General features: G+C 31.8%; 1 long non-coding RNA gene across 1 annotated transcript; it reads left to right on the top strand.

Annotated features, from left to right (window-relative positions):
- The first annotated feature begins 6062 nt into the window (after positions 1-6062).
- Positions 6063-14858, top strand: LOC143049824 (uncharacterized). Its single transcript, XR_012970327.1, has 4 exons — positions 6063-6129; positions 9558-9624; positions 10328-10462; positions 14715-14858. It is a non-coding gene; the product is annotated as an uncharacterized LOC143049824 (long non-coding RNA).
- Positions 14859-17181: the final 2323 nt, after the last annotated feature.

Raw genomic sequence — 17181 nt, 5'->3', positions numbered from 1 at the left:
CCTTGTCCTTTGGTTATTTTGTTTTTTTCTTCTTCTATTTTCATGTTGTTTTTTTTTATACTCAATTCTAAAAAGATTTTTCTAAACAAATACAAGACTCTTTTGTCATTTGTCTGTACAAAAAAAATCGAAATACACAGAGGATCAAGGATTTTTATAGCACTGCAAAGAGTTAGTGAATGTCGCCCGATACACAAATTATGCCCCTTTTTCAAAATTTGTCGTCATATATTTAAGATAATTTTCATTATTACTGGCGGATTTTTCAAATATGTTGGACATTTTATTTGAAAATTGTAGTTTTTAGGAGTTTAGGAGATAATACTAGTATTTAAAATTGTATCAACAATATTTTTAAATGATAAAAATGTCTATGTTTTCAATTGCAAATTTTCGAAATATTTACAAAAATGTGTACCTTTTGCCAAAAAATCCTACCATTTATACGGGACAGATTCCTTAATGATCTAACTTAGGTAAAATAAGTAAAAGAATACAGTAAATATGTCATGGAAAGATGATTACTTTCTTTGTAAAATCTTGCTATATTTTCATTTTTTCAAAAGATTACATTTGACGGCAATAAAGATTTAAATTTGAATTTGAATTGATATTCATACAATCAAATCGATCATTAATCGTATATAACATTGCCACATTGAAGCCTAAAATAATAAAAAAAATTGTTTCTGCAGACCTGGTGAAAAACATTATGGTAAAAACTATGTATAAATGAAACAAATGTAACTTTTATAAAGATTTTACTGGTTTTAACAGAAGAAACGTTTACAGTCTGATATCAAAAGTGCCTGTTTAAAAATGACAGTAAAATCTTTATGCTAGACACTTAAAATTAAAGAAGGAACTAAGAGTTAATTGACACACAAGTATTTTTAATAGGCTTAAAATTTCATGATGAAAAATCATAAGTAATTTCCGACAAATTGAAACATTTTTTTTAGAGATATATAGAGAGCATCTAAAGTAATTCATGAATACAGGTAAGATTAGTGTAAACATATTTTATTAATTATATTCAGGTACATACATAGGCATTTACATAATAATACATGTGAAATAATTAATAGGATCCAGAAACAAGCTCTTAGCTTATATTAATCCGTTTCCTAATAAGAACATTTGATATTGTAATACTCAAGGAGTAAAATGTTATAAAAAATAACAATGTTACACTAGATGGAAAGAAAAAAAAAACATATATAATAAGGTTGTGACACACAAGAAAGAAGAAAAAAATATACATCGGAAATTCAATAATAAAGTGTATGTTTCTGAACGGACACAATTATTTAAGATATAAGTATTACTTGTTGAACAAGATGTGTGCTATCATATGACAAATCTTTTACTACTGAGTATAAATGTTTGAACTGCCAAGAATATTTCAATGTTTTGTTCGTAGCTGAAGTCCGTTGAACCGTGTAGTAAGATTTCTTCCGACAAAAAATGTATTATATTGATATTATAAAAATGCTGTTCACGCATAATGTGAAAACGGGGGCAGTGCAACAAGTAGTGCGCTGTCGTTTCTATAGCACCACATAAACAAAGTGGCGAATCCACTATATTTTTAACAAACAGATGATGATTTAGAGAACTGCATTGCATACGAAGTCTTGAGTGATAAATTTGACCCAATCGCTTACCAATGTAAAAATAATTTGGAGGTTTAATCGCCCGAGACTGGACACAATTTCTGAATGCCCCCACCGAAGTACTGGTCTTAGCATTCTCAGGGAGGAGATTCCATGAACGTACAGTTGCCGGTAAAAAATAATTTGAATACAGGGCTGTTCTTGTTCGAACAGGGGGGATTAGGGACGAGTTTCTCGTATTATGACTATGTATGGTTGCATGGGACTCTGGAACTAAGGTTGATAAATATTCCTGAGTAATATTATTTTTCATCTTGTAAAAATAAATTAACCTGTGGGACTCCCTTCGATCTTTAAGCTTTTCCCAACCCGTTTCGAGATATAATCTCTCTAGGGACACCAACCTAGTACCCCCAGTTACGATCCTGGCAGCCTCTGTTTGCACTTTTTCAATCTTATCAATCAAAAGATGTGTGTTGTTGTCCCAGATGACATCAGCATATTCTAATAATGGTCTTATATATGTTAGGTATATTGTCTCGAGTGTCCGTCTGTCAAGGATAAATTTAAATTTTCGTAGAACATTCAGTCGTTTTTATGCCTTTTCGGTTATTACATCAATATGTTTATGCCAAGTGCCATCGTTTGAAATATGTAATCCAAGGTGTTTATGGGTTGATACCTCAGTTACAGTTACGTTGTCCATGTTAAGTTTTGGATGATCAGGTTTGTGAAGTTTCCGTGAAATTGTCATGGTCTCGGTTTTCTGAGGGTTAAAGGTCACTAGCCAATCTGAAGACCATCTATGGATTTTTGCGAGATCACTATTCAAGTTGTTTGCTGATTCTCGGGGGTCATCTACTATCAAATATAAACTTGTATCATCAGCAAACAACTTAATAGTAGACTGTATATCAGATATGATATCGTTGATAAATATCAAAAATAAAAGAGGACCCAGGATCGACCCCTGGGGTACCCCAGCCATTATATTGCCCCACTCGGATGATACACTATTAATTACAACCCTTTGCTTTCTATCAGATAGATAATTTTTTACCCATGCCAAAACAGAACCTTTAATGCCAATAGCTTCTAATTTCCGTAACAACCCCTTATGCCAAACTCTGTCAAATGCCTTACTTATATCACAAAAAATTACTCTAATTTCTTTCCCGTCATCTAATGCCTTCCCAAACTCATTTGTAATATTCAGCAATTTATTAATGGCTGAGTCCCCTTGGGTGAATCCTGATTGGTTGGGTGTGATTATCTGGTTAGCTATTAGATAATTATGAATATGCTTAAAAACACATCTTTCCATGACTTTTCCGATAACGCTTATCAATGATATCGGTCTATAGTTTCTATAGTCACTTGGAGGTAAGATTGACATTTATTGTTTCTATGCAGTGTTATTTTTCAACCTTCAAACCATGTTTGTGTAATTTATTGTATATATCTTTTAGCTATTAGATAATTATGAATATGCTTAAAAACACATCTTTCCATGACTTTTCCGATAACGCTTATCAATGATATCGGTCTATAGTTTCTATAGTCACTTGGAGGTAAGATTGACATTTATTGTTTCTATGCAGTGTTATTTTTCAACCTTCAAACCATGTTTGTGTAATTTATTGTATATATCTTTATTCTCATAAACCAAAATCCATGGTACAGATATATTATAAACGTTAATAATATAACATATATAGTCAGAATTAATACAAATGTATGATTTACAACTTGAAAAATATTTCCAGCTACATGTAATATAAAAAACACATTATGCATGTATACAATATTATATAAAAAAAATTATTAAACAATGTTTCCCCTAAGCTGTTTATTAATCAGTTTGATAAATTTGCACAAATGATTCAACATACTGATGTTTCTTATTTTCATCAAATCATGAAATTTCAATATGTTTGGTCTATTTAAATAATATGGTTTCAAATTGTTTTCTCTATTATGATTAAATTTCGAACATTTAAAAATATAGTGGAATTCATCCCCAATATCTCCTGAATTACATAGTTTACAATTTCGATTTTCTCTAGGTACATTTTTCCACCTTTCAGTTTCAATAGGAAGTTTATGACTGAGTATCCTGAATCTACAAAAACTAATAATATTTTTATCATCTAGGATCTTAAAATAGTTTTCTCTTTTAGCATTATCTTTAAATAGTCGATAATTAATAGCTTTTGGCGATTCTAATAAGATAGAGTGCCAATTTTGTTTGAATTGGTCTACAACACTAACTTTAACCTTATGATATAACCATGCATACCTGTAATTCAGTGGTTGTCGTTTGTTTATGTGTTACATATTTGTTTTTCGTTCATTTTTTTACATAAATAACGCGGTTAGTTGTCTCGTTTGAATTGTTTTACATTGTCTTATCGGGGCCTTTTATAGCTGACTATGCGGTATGGGCTTTGCTCATTGTTGAAGGCCGTACGGTGACCTATAGTTGTTAATGTCTGTGTCATTTTGGTCTTTTGTGGATAGTTGTCTCATTGGCAATCATACCACATCTTCTTTTTTATATTGAAAATTTTATCAAAAAGATCGAGTTGGCATTCTATAAATAAATTATGTTTTCGACCTTTGCGGATAACATCGTACATACATGTGTGGCTTTTTCTGTTTGTGCCTTTTTTGCCTTAGAAAAACTTCCTGTTCTAGAAGAAATAACACCAAGGTACGTAAACTCATTTACAATTTCTAAAACAGTATTATTATATTTAAATTCTATATTTGATAATGGTCTACCTTTTGAAAAAACTACAATTTTGTTTTTATTTTTATTTACATTAACCTTCAATAACTTAAGATTAATGGTTCTGTTTATATTGACACTTTTTAGTATTAAAATGTCTTATAATATTTTGTCACGGTAATTTTTAAAAGAATTTCAAACAATTGTATGGTTATTTGTTAGTACACAAAGGCTATCGAACTTTGTCGTATCGCTTTATCTAGTTTGACTTATGAATGGTCACCCTGTATAACTAACAAAAAATATAATGATAGGAACAACACGCCTTGGATTATCTAATTATATATATAAATCATTCATTATATAGTCGATCCTCTGAAAGTGTATAATTATTCGGGTTACTTTATATCTTTTACATATCTCCATGGACTTTCCAATTATGTATTTGTAATCTGTTTGTTATTTTTTTCACCAAGTTGTTCATGTTTATTGGAACCAATTTAACGGTTATTTTTCATTCAAAATTGAAAAATGACGTACCTTGGCCGATTTGGCTATTCTCTGTATGTAACTGTTGGCTTTATATTCACTTCTTCTCGTTTGATATAGTAATTAATCATAATTTAAATTTCTCAGTAAAAGTACTTATAAAAGGTATTTATAAATTATCCTTGAGTCAGTCCAAATATTGCTTTGAGTGCCTGATGAAGTTAAATCTAGAAAAATATTCCAGACGCAAAAAACAAAATGTATACTTTTACGTATTATTATATATTTTTTGTATCAACACCGAAGGTACACAAAAGGATATTAACACGATCTAGTCAGGATTCACAGAATCTTTTAGAAATGATTTATTGCAGAGGCGGATTGAGGGGGTTCCAGGGTTTCCCCCTCAGTTTGCGGGAAAAATGGTACAAAAATGGGCCCCATTTTGAGGAAAATATTTGGTTGATTATTTAGGGAATCATTGAGGCATGACTAGAGCGGCCCCTTATTAAGCAGTCAGCCCCCCCATTTATGCCAAATAAAAAGTATGTGTGTTTCCTGTTTCCCTACCTACCCTATATTTCAAGCTTAGAAACAGCCTACCTTAAAGTATTTTGGGTCATTTTTCAAAAAGCACTGTTAAAGTCAGAATTTCTCTCCCATAGACTCAATGTAAAACATGTAGGAAACACAAATATTATTTTATTTGGCCTTATGAAAAATTCTGGATCAGCCACTGATTTTGGTCATCGTATAAATTTATGCGTCATGCTGTTACCCGGATAAACTAGTAATTAACACTGTGATTGTTGGACTCCACACCTCCATGTACCTGTAACTATATGCAAAAGAGTGTCGAAACCAAAGAAACATTCAAACTCATAAGTTGAAAATAATACTGACAATGCCATGACAAAAAAACGGAAAAGACCAAAAGACAAACAAAAGTATATCAGGAACATAAATCAGATTTTGAATTATTATATATGAAATCGCTTACAAATTAGAAAAAAAAACCAAGAAAGAACCCATTTACCACCGTTAATTAACCCTATTCCATTCTGCTGTTGATTGTATCGAAATTTAAACCCAACAAAAACTTTGATCTTTAGATTATGATCTTGCACATATCAGGTAAATTTAGCAATAACAAAACTAACTCTCATTCATGACTGATACGCATGCGCAAGAAATTATTAGCAGCATTTATTAATTTATTCTTTAGCGTTAAGGATACACAACTTTTTTTTCAAGTTTACAGATTGAATAAACAGGAAACATTTTACAAATATGGTAAGTAATTATATGTACAAACATAGTTATAACTTCTTAAATTTAATTTTATAATAAAAATTAATATACGTCTAGATTTTTTTCCTCCAATTAAAATTCTATTAACATTGTGGCGTTGTTCCGCCTCAATTTATCGTTTAAAAATTAAAATAACACTTTTCTTGATTTATCTTCATCATTTACGTTTAAAGACGAACAATTGAAAGCCAAGGATGTACTAGAACATAAACAGTTGAAGAGCCATGTGACCAAAAGGACCGAAAAGTATAGTAAAATCCACCTTAACTTGAGACGCACAAACATGTACATGTCTAAGACACGCAGCGGTGATTCGTAAAACGTAGTCATCTAAATTAACACATACGTACACGCTATACTTATGTATAACAATAAATATATCAAACACAATTTATAATTGCCGATCGCCCACAAGACTAGAAGGACACCGGATTTTATTATAATCTATCATAACAAACATAATATTTTATGCAATAATATATATATATACATATAAACAATGCTTTCAATACGAAACGAAAACATTTGACTCCGTCATAAACAAACCCGCCGGCCAGGAAAAACCAACAACCAAGTTTCCTTAGTCGATATGGAAACCTGTGTCCAAACCCTAATGCTCGGAAGATCGTCTCGAGAGGTGTACTTGGACAATACTGAAAGTTAGCTATGTTTACATAAACAAAATATCATCAAAATGTGTAATAGCAAACAAAAATACCAATATATAGTACAAAAACAAGAAAAAATCAAACAATAATGAACCAACATTAAATCTGAACTTGACCAGTTCGAAGGTGGCGAGAGAATGGTCTGATAGGGAAATTAACCCGCGAAAAATGACCATTCACGTGATACTACAATTAATATCACGTGTCCATACATATACTGAAAGAACCGCTAGTACAATCATTTTCCTCTATACTTCGAAACGCGGAAAATTTATAATTATTAAGGGGTCATCCATAATTGTCAACCATTTTATAAAGTGTACAAAACATACGTTTTTTCAGACCCCCACCCTCCCTCAAAAAGTGTACATCAACCATTTTCAGATTTCAAGAGAAGAACCAATCATTCTTAATAAAAAGAAGATCCTGTCTATTATATTTTAGTTTAATATAGAAGTTGGCATTGAAAATAAACTAAAACATATCTGACTGTTTTATTTGATGACATCTATCTGTGATGCTTGTGTTTTGTCAGCTAGAATAAAGAGTACAAAGATTAGTGTTTCCCCTATCACACAGTGGGAATGGTAACTCCAATGAAAAAGGGCACCTAGAGCATGCAAAAGATTAACAAAAGGGCACATAAATTATGCTAAGAATCAAAGAAAGGGAAATGCATGGTTATATTGCATTGGAAAAGTATGGACTGACAGTTGTTGATGGAATCAGAGCTCACGACAGCAATCAATAAAAGTGCAATGTTTTAAAACATGTTAAGTTTTTAAATTTCCCGCCTGTATTTCTATTTAAAAGGTCCCTGTAAATATGCCATTCATGGCTCTATTATCCTTTATGTATATATACTGTACTGTGTACATATATTGGATATTTTTTAAGTTAAGGTTAAACTTTATATGGAGGTGCTCCTAATTAAAGGAGGCTTATACTAAGAAAAATAAGTTTACTTCCGGTTTACTGGATTACTATTTTGGAATGCATTACAAGGAAATTAATCGAAGGACCAGTTTAAAATCTTTTCACAAAATGACGTCTTGTCAAAATCAGAACATTCAAAGAATTTAGTCATTCATCGATTTTGTTTATTAAACAATTAAAACGATATCGATCTATAATAAAGCAGGTGAAATTGACAATAGGGGGTACTGAGAAATGCTTGCAAACTTTTTGTTAAAATAATTTTACTAGTTCACATATTTGAAGATCTTTGAAAGATTTAGGTTTCATATGATTTGATCTTTTAATCGTTCAATCCGGATTGAGGAGAATTGTGATATGGAAATGAATATCATCAAGTAAAAATAATAAAAAGAAATAAGAAGAGAAACACACCCAAGCCAATTCTCAATTTTATAAAGTTTTTCTACGGAAACGAAATAAATTCCGGAAATAAAAAAAAGCGTACGGTAAAAATGTTGATTTTTTAACCCCCTCCCCCCAAGTGTACGTTTTGTACACTTTGGAAAATGGTTGACAATTATAGATGACCCCTAAGCTAACTTATTATACATAATTTAATGTAATTATCATAATTGGTTCAATCAAGCCGGTGGGTTTTTTTTTAATTATGGGTTGGTTTGTGGATATAATAATTTGTATTTAATGATTTGACTTTACAATAAAATTATTACACTTTAACACGATACACTGCCCATCAATAACAGGTAAGAAGAATCAATTTTAATAATTTTATAATGAATTAATTGCCTTTTTATACAAAATAGTTTTCAGCTTTAAATGGTTGAAAATTTGTTTTGTAAATTTGTTAAAACTTAAATTCATATTAATGCCAAAAAAAAAAAAGAACCAACCGTTCTAGCAGATACAGTAAAGAATGGCTAGTTCATTACCGGAGTTCAAAATAGAACTCAACATGAACATCTCCGAAAGGTGACATCTCATGGTCCTAAATTCAGAGAACCACAACGGATTAATTGGAGCCATAACTTCAAAATTATTATTGATTCCATTGAGGACTACGCCAGAACATGGGCTAAACGAGTAGAAGTTGAAATGGACACTTTGTGTTATAATCTTAATCTCTGTAATAACAAAGAAATGCTTATTTACTATTTGACTATATGAGGAATGCACGGCCGTGAATATAGATTGACTTCCGTGTAGTATTTACGCCAACCCACCATAGTGTTTGCTGCTTTGACAGCCGGTATAAACAAAACAAATACAGAATTACGCGAATCAACATTCATGTACATTCCATTAAAACAATTTGCTAAAAATCACCCGTTTGTCGAAAATCATTGCTATTTGTGATTTTAGTCAATGCACACAAAGACCTATTTTTTAGTAGCTTGCAAAGCCTTTTCAATATAGTGACAGTAATGAAGAATAAAATTGGTTACTATTTGCATGTAACATTTATATCTTGAAATTCATAGTACTTTGTAACTACTGCTGTGAAATAAATGTGCTTTTGAGCTTTTGATTTAGCCATTTGATTACGGACTTTCATTTTGAATTTTCCTCGGTATTTTTGTTATTTTACTTTTTGGCGATTTCCAAATAAACGGATCACCAGATGTAACAAAATGGATCTTATTATTACCAATCAGAAAACAAAAACTTGCAGAAAGATGGTATACCGCAAACATGAGGTGCAAAAATGTGTACACCATATCCGGATTTCGACATTTAATGTCTCTACATATACATCAGTAATTTAAAAAAAAATCACGATAGTTAATCATTTATATTTTCTTACAGGACCTTTCAGCTCGGTTTGCTGGCACCTGGATGGTGTTTGTTATATATATTGCCGTAGGTGTTGAAGGTATGGTCCGATCATTTATTCAGCTTAAGTCCATAGTGCATTGTATAAGTGCTTGATTTTCATATGATGAAGACATAATCTTTCAATCAGTTTAATTGTCTGCAGGTGACATGTCAGTAACTAATAGTAGTCCTTTTAATTTATATATCATTAATAATGTCTGTTGCTTAGTTTCTTCTGTTTTATACTTTGACATCAGACTCGGGCGGCTTCTTTAAAACTGAGTTTTACCGTACATATTGCTGTTTGTTTGTTATATTCTACAGTGTCTAGAGGTATAGGAAGAGGGTTGAGATTTCAAAAATCATGTTTAACACCGCTGCATTTGAGCGTTTTTCCCGAGCCAGGAGTCTCTGGCCTTTGTGATACTTATTTTTTTTTCTTTTTTTCTCCATATTAGTGATCATTAGTTCATTTATATATTTCGGAGTTTAGTGTGACGTTAATTTTCGGTGCATGATGCAGATGCCAGTATCTGTATGAGTCATAAGACACGGTGGTGGTAGTTTAAACATATAAAACGTCAATATTTAGTATCCGAGCCTTATACACTGATGAATATTGTGTAGTCGAAACGCGCGTCTGGCGTACACAATTCTAATCCTCATATCTACGGAAGTTATATGCAAAACCTACTGTTCTAAATCAAGATTTAGAAATCGATTATGTCTAAAACTAAAACATCTGATGATATTTGTTTCAGGAGTACCTTACGGTGCAGCTTGCTCAACTGATGGAGAATGTACAGATCTAAATACTGATTGTGATACTGGTATCACTGATACATGTATATGTATTACCTATTCATTTCTATCAAATACTCAGCAATGTGTTTTACGTAAGAGTTGTTTGTTTTAAAATACAGTTATGGTGTTTTTTAGCCAGCGCAATGACATTTGTCCTTGGTCGTCTCCTTTCTCCTTTTAAACTAAGTTATTTTCAATATTAATTAACACTTTCCTTACTGAATTATTTTTTTTCCGCGACTTTGTGTGGCCTGTTCAAATTTCCTCTCGAAGTTTGCCTGGCCTGAATTAATTTGACATGTGAATGAAAATAAAGATGACGTTTTAGAAAAAAAACCGCTTGTATCTTCGTTGTTTTTCATCAAATCGGTTCCAAACTCGATAGTTTTACGTTTAAGTATGAAATGATTGTTGCAAAATAAATTACTTTACATGACTTTAAATTTGAATAATTATCTTTGTCAGTGTCAATGAATTTCCACTGTCTTTGATTGTGTATTGTTCAATGATGAAATAATTTAATGTTCCTTTAAATTTGTTGATAAAAAATTTATAAATGAAATTGTCAACTGTAACAACAATTATAAATTATGAATACCCTGTCAACAAATTATGAATATCCTGTCAACAAATTATGAATATCCTTTCAACAAATTATGGATATTTTTTCAATAAATTATGTATATCCTTCCAACTTCAATTGTAACCAAGTAACTGTCAATAAAGAAGTGTAATTTTTGACTGAGTGGAAGACTGTAAGGCAATGTGGTCGGCAAAGGTGTTTTCTACATTCAACACAACCAGATTTTGTCTGACACCTTTTTTCCTGTGTACCATTAGCTACCCTAGCCCAGCATACGTGATACCATGTCTTGTTTCCCAAGTCTGCTGGCAAATGCCTGTGTGTTAATCTGACTTCAACTGATAGGTCCTTTGATGGCCTCCCCACACCGTTGTCCCTTGCTGTGTACCCTGCGATGAGCTTAGTAGCAACTGATTAAGAACATTTCAAGAAGGTCATTGATGTACTTTGCTAGTGATTTGGTGAAATTTGGAAGAGATTGTACGCATTAAAAATTCAAACAAATTGGTGAACAATGCGGGTAATTATCCATGTAAACATGGTAACCTCGTCTGGATAAATTGGCTTCTTCAAGACAAGAGGTAACAACGGCTTTGTGTTACATCTGTCTTGCACTTGTAGATATCACAATAGGACATATATCCAGCATCAGACTCTGCCAATATCAAAAGTTTGGTGCCCCATTTTGTTGGTTTAGCAAGCATATATTGCTTGAATGCAAGCCTTCCTTTGTAAGGTATTATGCACTCATCAATTGTCACCTCTCATTTGGGGACATTTTGGTTTCTCATGTTTAAATTGTTTGTTAAGGGCAACCATAATGTATCTGACTATGTAAGTACCATCATAATTATCCTACCCTCTTTCGGAACATGTTGATGCAGATCAGTGAAGTGTATATACCTCATTATCCATATAAATCTGTCACATGCCAAAACTGTGTCAAAATATGGGGTTTTTAAGCAATCTTTATACCAATATGATTTTATGTCTGCCTTAACATCAATACCTATGAGAAAAGCAATACAAAGAAAAGTCTCTAGGGCAAGGAGGGACAAGACCAAGCTGATTGGTTTTGGTCAGGGTTTATATCGTTTTGCATCTTTGCAAACTTATCAGTTTTCTCAATTATATTTTGTATAAGTTTGCCAGATAGGAACAGTTAAACCATGTCAATGGTACCCTTCTCTGTGCCTTATATGTTAAGACCAGTATTACTTTAGGTTGGAATAGATGGGGGAGACCTCTTTCCAATATGGATATATAAAATTCTTGGTGCCATCCATGATTGTTAGAGGGGGACATCACCGGCATTGTTTACATCTGCCAGTTCTGGTTCATCATTATTTTCGTCTGAAAGTTCACTTTTAACATCACTGACCATGAAATCAACACCTTTACCATTTTGAGCTAATTACCTTTGATACCGTTGACAAGCAAGTTCTACCTCCGAGTATCCCTCAAACTCGTCCTCTTTTGCGTTTTAAATTGTTACAGACGCACGACATTATGCTATTATTTACAACGATTTTGGTGTCCTTGACACCGAGCAAGTGACAAAGGAAAGTGATTGGATACTTTTATTTAGATTTTCCATAAAAGGAGCCCGACCTTTTGCACTCATGGGAAAAATCGAATTAAAAGTGCCAACGGAAGTCCAATAATTGCTTTATTGTAATCTTCGTGGAATTGCTAAACGCATTTTTCGTATTTATTATCATAATATTCATCAAATTAATCATTAAATTACATTTTACTTTCCTTCCAAATAATATTTTCTTGACCAAAAAGGTCACATGCACGCATCACATGTCTTGTACAAAATGAAGACGGCTTATTTTGTTTGTTGACGTTACCGATGTTTCATTGTATTGTAGTATATATTAGGTATCAAATTCAGTCAGAATAGGTATTCTTTAACTCTGATATGCAAGCATCATGAAAACCCATATATTTATTGACTTAAACGTAGCTTTACTGGGAAAAATGTGTTCAAAGACGGAACATTATTCTTGATTGACGATGCATCAAGCCATCGTTCACCTTGAAAGGGTTAGTTAACACATTATATTACAAACTCCTGATATAAAAATGGAAAAACTAAATCATAGTGATAACGAATTTACATTTACAAATTTTTCAAAATGAGATGGCAATGTATATATGAATTCACATATATATAAACAATAAAAATGTATATTTGTATTTATACTTTATACAGCATTCTTATAAAAATATATATACCCGTTTAAAAATGAATTACGTGTATTCAAGGAAATATTTTCTATCATACATGTTTTTTTTGTGTATATGAGCTGATAGACAAAACAGTTTTTAGCCAATGAGAAGACGTGTTTCATTCAAATGTTATTGGTGAAAAATTAAGAGAGTATATTTCACAAGCGATTGTTGTAAAAACGAGATCCAAAGGCGAAAATCCTTTTTTTTCTAGCTCAAAATTTGAATGTAATATTAATATGAGGCAGGCATTACCTGTGAAAGGAGACGAAGTCTGTATGATTTTTTCTTAAATTCAAACATATTTTAACTTCAAAATCTGTTAAAAAAGAATCGGAAATGCCGTAAAGTTTCCGATTTTGGTTCTGTTGTTAGAGATTTTAGTAGTGACGTTATTTAAGTTAAGACGTCATAGTCAATGTTAACAAAGACACGCTATCATCAGTATCGTTTTTTTCATATAAAAGAATTATTAAAAATTAAATTGGTATTGTGTTCCTTCCTATATTTTACTAGACTGATACATATATATTTTACTCAAAGTCTCATGACAAACGAGGCCGGAAGAAGGAAGTAGATTTCTGCGCAAATGCGGAAAAATAAAATAGTCTGAAAACAAAAGTTAACGATTTTGAGTTCATAAGTGGAATGATTTTTTTGCGGGAAATTTTCTAAATTTTTTGTTTTTGTTTTTGTTTAATTTTTTATACCGTAGAATAAAGTGAAAATCATGTAAAACTGATAATATTCAGCTGTTGATTTTTTTTAAGGTTTTCTCTTTAGTCAATCCTTCACATCTATACAATAATGTGGGTGTTTGGTAGACTGTCTCATTGACCCGAAATTTCCTTTTATACATAACTATAAAATATAAAATTATGAAATTCTATAATTTAACGCATAGTTTTTGTGAGAGAAATACCCTTGGGATTCTATGTCATATTCAAATCGTACAATCACCAATAATGAATTAAACAAACGTGCATATTAAAACCTTTGGTTTATCGACTGACGAGATACTCAAGCAAAATGGTCAAGTCAGAATATAATCTAAACATTACTATTTTTATTGCAATTTTTATTATCATAAAATAAGCTTTTATTTGAGGACTACGTCTCCTTATTGTCACCGTATTCGAATATGGGATTAATAGGCGAACCGATTATTTGGCTTTTGTTCGATTAGTAGATACATTTCAGCACACAGTGTAAAAAATAATTGAATTGAAGATTACATAGAAGTTTGACGAACAGATTAATATATGATGTCGCTTAAAAGAATTGCTGCAGTAAATGGTTTGTGAATTAGTTAAAAACGACAAAACTTATTACGAATTTTGTTTTCAGTTAATGAACTAAACTTGGGAAAAGGCTTATTTTTTTTCTAAATTTCAGTTTGTATAAATTTACCAGCCATGACTTATTAAAGTCCTTTGATAGATTATACTGATAGAGATGCGGGATATAATCTTAGATTCAACTGTATGGACTCATAATTTCTTAAATATATTTTCAAATTACAGAAATCGCCTTAGAGGCAGCTTGCGACGTCACAGATTCTGCCTCAGATCAATGTATTGAATTCAACTCAGAATGTAGAGATGATGGTGCAGGCACTTATAAATGTCTTTGTTCCACTACCTACTATAATGATGGAGGCGTCTGCTATACAAGTAAGACTAAAGATTTTTCCATTTTTCTCAAAATTATAACGTATACTTGAATTTGTGCCAATTTCAAAGGACTCATCAAACCTATACCTTATTAACTCATTATAAATACCAAGATTAAAAATATGTACACTAGACGCACGTTGTGTCTAGAAAAGACCCATTAGTGACGATTGCATAATCGAAAAATTTAAAAGGACCAAATAAAGTACGAAGGTGATGAGCATTGAGTACCCAAAATTTTTAAAAGGTTTTGCTAAATACATCTTAGGTAATCAATTGCAAAGAATGTACAGATGTAGACTGTTTTACTGTAATGATCTTTGAACATCGACTATTTAGAAATGATTATTGGATTATAATGTCATATTTCTTAAATAATGGATTTCGTTTATATCGCGTACCTATAACTGTCATTTTGTGTTTTTTTCCTAGTATGCTGATTTGATATCTTTAAATTTAGATGTTGTAATTCTTTTAAGTCCTTTGATCATCTAGTTCTAAGGTAGTTCTACATCTTGGACAATCAATTTTTGGGTATTAGCCGTTCTAATGAATATAAATCCAGAACATCGTTTTGGAGGCAATATATTCAAAAAGTATTATCTCTTTATGTTTTTAGACCACAATGAAATATATGATCAAAGTACTGAATATATTAAATGCCAACAAAAAAGGTGGAGCGTGAGCTTATCATTTACCTGTCCCCAATATATATTGAACCCTGAACTGTGATTAGGATACCGTACACTTTGTCCATAATACGATATACATAAAAACTCTATAACTCTTGAATAATAATTTTATAGAAATTCTCATATTCAATTGCTTGTACAATATCTTAGCATTTTGTAAAGCTATGAAAATCAAAACAAATCTATAACATAAAACATCAGTTATCACGAAAATGAAAGTGATACAAGTGATTGTAAAACTTAGGATAAACATGATGATACGACTACGATAATGTGCTACTTTTGTTTTGTAAAAAAACCCAGCTGAATAATAAAGAAATAAATATTTCTTTTTTGGAATATCACTTTAAAAACAGAGCTGCATACCACACCATACTCGTAGACCATCTATCTGTATAAAAATTGCAATGCCCATATTATCAAATCACTACTTGGATGTAAAATCAGTATGGTACAGTTATAATACAGAAATATTTGCATCCGCTAAGTACATGCAAACAAAGTAAATACAAAACCTGAAACCAATGAGCTCATCAAGGCATCATTCGCCATGCTAATGCATATTCACTCAAAATATTACACTGGGGACATGATACACAATCGGTGAATTTACAGATCAGACGTCTATTCCAGTACCTTGAATATAAGTACGCGAACAAATATATAATGCTAGTAAGTGAAGAGCATAGTTACTACCAGGGTCTGTTTAGCCTTCCGGAGCGGCTGAGATCACCCCAAGTTTTTGGTTGGGTTCTTTTGGCTTAGTCTTTACTTTTCTATGTTGTGTATTGTGTACTTTTGTTTGTCTGTTTGACTTTTTTCTTTTTCAGCCATAGCGTTGTTAGTTTATTTTCGATTAATGACTTTTAATGTCCCTCTTTTATCTCTGGCCTCTCCTTTACTAAATGCATTCAATCAAATCTTCCCAATTTTCCGAGGAAAGAACTATTGATTTTGTTCTGATTGTTTGCTTTTTTCCTTCTCACAAAGAACTATTTTCTTGCAGTGTATAGGTCCTTCGCATGATGTCGCTTAGATTTGTCATATGATATCAAACAGGTATTGCGCTTTTGAATATCACCCTGCTTAACCTAGCACTATTTATGGTGAGCATTATTTTCCCTAAGCATGGTTTTGGTTGTTTGCGCATCTCCTCCTGAACAATAGACGAAAATGCCAAATTTATTTTTCAAATTATTCCATAAACCCTTAGGATTCTTTGGCCAATTTTAACTGAACCTATACCGAGACTCCAGTCGTTTGCCCCTTTTTTATTATGAAGAAACTAAAGTTTCAACTCCCTCCGGCAAAGTTGATTCTAATTAGATTTGGCAAAACTTGCATTTCCTTTTTGATCATTTGACTCTGAAACAGTTTCTGTTCTTGTACATTCGTGACTTTCAAATTTTTGGCTATGAGCAGTCCTGATGATGGTAAATTTCAGAAAATTTCGGACGCATGAAATTCATAACATGTTGTTTTCATATATTGATTTGACATAAGTGATATATAAATATAACGTACGAATCGTAAGGGACGGATACCCAAGGAATCTTGATTTGATGTCCTTGGTCCACCAAACAAGAATGAAAAAAGGATATAGGGCATAGTCCAAGGTTATGTTC

The sequence above is a fragment of the Mytilus galloprovincialis genome, chromosome 10, assembly GCF_965363235.1.
Source record: "Mytilus galloprovincialis chromosome 10, xbMytGall1.hap1.1, whole genome shotgun sequence".
Taxonomy (NCBI): domain Eukaryota; kingdom Metazoa; phylum Mollusca; class Bivalvia; order Mytilida; family Mytilidae; genus Mytilus; species Mytilus galloprovincialis.
The sequence above is the reverse complement of the archived record's forward strand: the minus strand, read 5'-3'. Positions and strand labels throughout refer to the sequence as shown.